We start from the raw sequence: 5,352 nt of genomic DNA on the forward strand, positions 1-5,352 counted from the left end.
TTCCATGGGCCTGGAGTGGCCCTGATGAACTTTGCCCAAGCCGTGCCCGCCGACAAAGAAAATGAATAAATGGGTTACTAAATAGTTGTTATCAGGAAATGATGAAGTAATTAAATAGGCCGAGATATAGTTAATAATGATTGAAATTACCTGTTGACTATCCCCTTCACGATGGTGTAGTCAGTTGGTCTCTTAAGTAGTGAGTCTAGTACTTCAACTGTTCCTTCATCAACTTTAATGATTAACAAGATCCAGTGAAATCTGCATGCACACACATTTGCATGTCTTAATTAAGCGGGCATATGTAAGCAAAAACATGTAGCTAGCTAGTAGGCAAAAATAGAATTTTTAGTACAAGACAGTGTGACTCACTGGAAGTTGAAAGGAAGTAGTATATCTTCATTGTATTTGAGGCGCTTGAAGAACTCTAGCATGCTTTCCTCTACAGTTTTTTCATAATATGGATCTAATTTCCATGTGTATTCATTAATGGTATTTGGGTCAACGAACCCAATGCCATAGCTTCCACCTTTTCTCATTTCATAAATCTTCATCCTGCATAATCCCACAGAAAAGAATATAGTGAGGATAATTACAGGTAATGATTGATCAAAATGATCACTACAGCTAGCTTGAGACTTAAATTACAGAAAGAAATCACTTACAGACAATAGAAACTGACGATAGATTTGTCGAGTGCGTCTTGATTGTATAGCTGAAATAGTTCTGAATACTCAACGGACACAGCTTTCTCATGGTAGTAATGATCCTTCTCGACTTTCACCATGAGGGACTCTCGATTGGAAATCTTGGTAATGTCCATGTACCATTGATGCAATTCATACATTCTCATTGGGAGCTTCTTGACCTCGTCTGGCTCAACCAAAGGTTGGCCCCGGACATATTTCCGTTTTATTTCCTCCTCTCTAGTCGGAGACATGGGCTCGATATCGAGGAGTTGTCCAACAGTGATCATGAGCGTTTCAGCCTGCTCAATATGCTCCTCGGTTATTACCACATCGCCCAGCCCGGGAACGTTAACGGTTTTCCCACAATAATATTGGGCGCACCTACTCTCATGTGTTGTTGGCACAACAAGCGGGGGGGTTGATTGCGCCGCCTGTTCTCCCAGCTGGGGAACGGTTTTACCGCTCCTTTTGCCAGCTGATTTGCTCGAGCTCGAGCTCGCCTATTTCTGTAGACGTGCTCGATTTAACTTCTTGATGTGGCGCTCATAGTCTGTGTCAACAGACTTCGGAGCTGGTGCTCTAGCCATACGAATGAAGTGGTCAATCTTTTCCTCAGGCACTTTCTCCCTTGGCGGCGATGGCGGTTTCGGTGCAAAATGGGCTTCCACCTCGGCCTTCGATATGGCTACGGTTTCCTCCTCAGACTTGTCATAAGGCCTCTGCGAAAGAGGCGTGAGGCTTGGACCATATTGAAATCGCTTGCCTCCGCCTGTACCTCCAGTACTACCTCGACTTGTACTGCTACGCACCATAGCTGAGGCGACTCTCTTCCGTGATTGCTGAGGCAGCGAAGACGGCTGACGTGGCTGAGTTGGAGGAGGAGGAGTGGCCTGAAGCTGTGCCGGACTTGGAGGAGGAGTGGCCTGAAGCTGTGCCGGACTTGGAGGAGGAGTGGCCTGACGCTTTGCCGGACTTGGAGGAGGAGGAGTGGCCTGAAGCTATGCCGGACTTGGAGGAGGAGTGTCCTGACGCGTTGGTTGACTTAGAGGAGCCGGAGTCTGCTGACTCGGTGGCGGACTTCGACGAGGAGTCGGATGACGCGGTGTCGGTGGCCTTCGAAAGATGATGCAATCCTTTCTCCATAGGATGATACGATGGTTGGCCTCTCCCAGTGTGTTCTCATCGTCACCTCCAGGAATGTCAAGCTCTAGCCCCGAATATTGGTCCACCACCTCATCAACCAAGACACGAGCATAGCCCGCTGGAATCGGGTTGCAATGGAAGGTTGCCTCGGGGGGGATTTGTAAAAGCAAGGGCGTCCGCCACCTTCATGGATATGTTCTTCATTTTGAAGTGTAGCTCCCAGTTAGTGTTCTCCATGATGTCATCCATTGGGTAGCTATCCAGCAATGCGTCGCCCGGGGCGGAACCCATGCTGCTTCTCGGCATGGATGGGACGGTGCTATCCAATGTTGGACCATCTGCTAGCTGTTGCAGCTGCTGAGACCCCCTTTGCTGGCTAAGTGAGTCGATCTGCTCCTGTTGCCACTGGAATTTGACTGCCAAGTCCGCGTGTGCTGATTCTAGGCCTTGAAGGCGTTCATAGTCTAGCTTCCTCTGCTCCTCCTCCATCTTCCTCTTCTTCTCCTCCGCAATCTTCTTTCTCGCACGGGTTCTGTAGTCAGCGTTCCAGTCCGAAAACCCCTCATACCACGGAATAGCGCCCATGCCTCGTGTTCTTCCCGGGTGTTCAGGATTTCCCAGGGCACGCGTAAGCTCGTCGTTCTCTCTGTTGGGCTGGAACACCCCTGATCGAGCCTCTTCTATTGCAACAAGTAGCTTATCTTCGGCTCCGTCCAGACATGCCTTCTTCGAAACTTTGCCTGTATTCGGGTCCAAGTCCCCCCCATGCGCATAGAACCAAGTCCTACACCTGGGGGCCAGCTCAATGTTTCTGGAGTGACACCTGCATCCTCCATCTCTTTCTCGGACTTATCCCACTTAGGCATTCCCACCGCATAGCCACCTGGCCCCAGCTTATGGAACTTATCCTTTTTTGCGGCATTGGCCTTGTTTATTCTTGACCGTTCCTTAGATAATTCTGAATCCTTGAATTTCACAAAATCGTCCCAATGAGCACTTTGCTTCTCTAGTGTTCCCTCGAATACTGGAGTCTTCCTTCCTCCCTTGACGTACTTGGCCCATTCACGATTCTTGTGGTTGTTGAATGCAACCGCCATCTTCCTAAGAGCAGCGTCCTTGACTTTCTCCACATCTGCATCTGTGAAATGACCTGGTAGGGTGAAATGTTCCATGAGCGTTTCCCAAAGCAGAAGTTTTTGTCTGTCGTCGACAAAAGTAACTCCTGGACGTGGCTTTGCTGGCTTTCTCCATTCTTGAAGGGAGATCGGGAGTTGGTCCTTCAAAAGAACTCCGCACTGACGAATGAACTTGTCCGCAATCTTCTTAGGCGCTAATGGTTCGCCATTAGGTTTGATGGCCTCGATATTGTACTTTACGCCCTCCTTCAACTTTTTGTTCGGGCCTCGTTTCTTGTTGCCAGAAGATTTGCTCGATCCGGATGGCTGAAAGAAGAAAGATCGATTCGCTAATATATCTTCAAGTCATTTAAAACATGTGATGATCACTAGATGCCTGCTTATATAAATATACATACCTCGCCGGTCTTTGTTGTTTCAAGATCAACATTTTCTTCGTCATGTTCATAGTTCATGACTTCATCAATTCAGTCATCGCGATCGAATATCATATCACCCTCCCCGGTGTTGTTTAGATATTCGGAGACGTCATAATCTTCTTCATTCTGATCATCATCTAGCCCGCGAGGATTGCGTATGATATTGAACAGGGCCTCTTCTCTCTCTCTCTCTGCCGGTATTGTCCGCCATAGGTTTTGTTTAACTAATCCAAAAGAAATATATTCAAATTACAATGCATGGATGCAATCAATTAATAAGGAAAAACTAAATCAATCATAGTACATAATAAGCATCATCGAATATAATCTCGAATACGTCGTCTCAAATAATAGATATAATCTCGAATACATCGTCTTGAATAATATATATATAATCTCGAATAAATCATCTCGAATATTATATATCAAATACATCACTAGCTAGCTAGCTAATAAAGATCGAATACTAGAGAGTAATGTAGGCGGTGGACAACCAAAGTGAAGGAACCATCACTGGATCATAGCTCGGGTGATCTCCCCAAAGAACCTGCCAGGTATTGGAGAACCTGACGTCCATAGCAGCCATGTAGCGATGGACGTGCTCATCCTCCTCCCTGACACAGCGACGTACCACCTCCAGCGAGGCCGGCTCCCTCCGCACCGAAAGTGGCCCACGCCGAACGCCACCAAAGGAGATGACGGTCAATGATGGGACCCGGGGCCGGGTTCCTCACCAAGCGCCGCACCCCTGAAGGTAGCACCTCCCAGTGCCAGCCCGGCGGAGCCCAGTCCCGGATATGGGTCCTCTGAAGCACGACGTCGTCGCGAACGGGTCGACGGCGAGGATGCGGGTCGGGCATCGTCGACAACAAATACTATATGCCGCAAAAGTAAAGTAACATTTTTTAAATGATGGATTGTGATTTCATATATGCAAATTCTAAATTTTATAACTAAAACTAACATTTCTAATATTTCTATAACTAAAACTAACATTTCTAACATTTCTATAACTAAAAAACATTTCTATATAACTAACATTTTTATATAACTAACATTTCTAATATAACTAACATTTCTATATAACTAACATTTCTAATATTTCTATATAACTAACATTTCTATATTACTAACATTTCTATATTACTAACATTTCTAATATTTCTATAACTAAAAAACATTTCTATATAACTAACATTTCTAATAATTCTATAACTAAAAAACAGAAAGATTGTGTGTGTGTGTGTGGTACATGGTGGCCGGGGCAGGAGCTCACCGGCGAGGCGCGACGACGGGGGGCGGCGACTGGGACGGAGACGGAGACGGTGACGGGGATGGGGCGGCGACGACGGGGACGGGGCGGCGACGGGCCGGGCGGGGACGACGGGAGGACGGAGTGGAGCGTGGCGATGGGGCGCGGCGCGGCGACGATGACGACGAGGACGGGGACGGCGACGGCGACGGACGGCGACGGGGTAGGCGACGGACGGCGACGAGGGGCGGCAACGACGGGGCAGAGGAGAAAGAAGCAGAGGGAGAGATGAGAAACTAGCAAATTTTTTGAAGTGTTTTCTTATATAGCCACCAACCGGTACTAAAGGTCTGTTTTGGCCAGGCCAAGCGGCGGGAACGGCACTCCTTTAGTACCGGTTTGAGCCACCACCTGGTACTAAAGCGGGTGCGCTGGCGCAGGTGCGGTGCGAAATATTTAGTCCCACCTCGCTAGCCGAGGGGCGTCTGCACTGGTTTATAAGCCCCAGTACGGTAGCTCCCTCGAGCTCCTCTCCAAAGCAGGCCTATTGGGCCTAAATGTTATGTGGTGCCCTGTGGGCCTACTGGGCCTTTGCGGGCCTGCATCCTGGCCCAACAACAGGTTGGGTTTCTAGTCGTATGGAGGCCGCCGTGGTGTACTAGGTGGGCTTTTTTTCTTATTTTTTTGCTTTATTTATTTTTGTTTTATTTATT

This window comes from Triticum urartu, chromosome 7, assembly GCF_003073215.2.
Source record: "Triticum urartu cultivar G1812 chromosome 7, Tu2.1, whole genome shotgun sequence".
In the NCBI taxonomy this organism is placed as follows: Eukaryota; Viridiplantae; Streptophyta; class Magnoliopsida; order Poales; family Poaceae; genus Triticum; species Triticum urartu.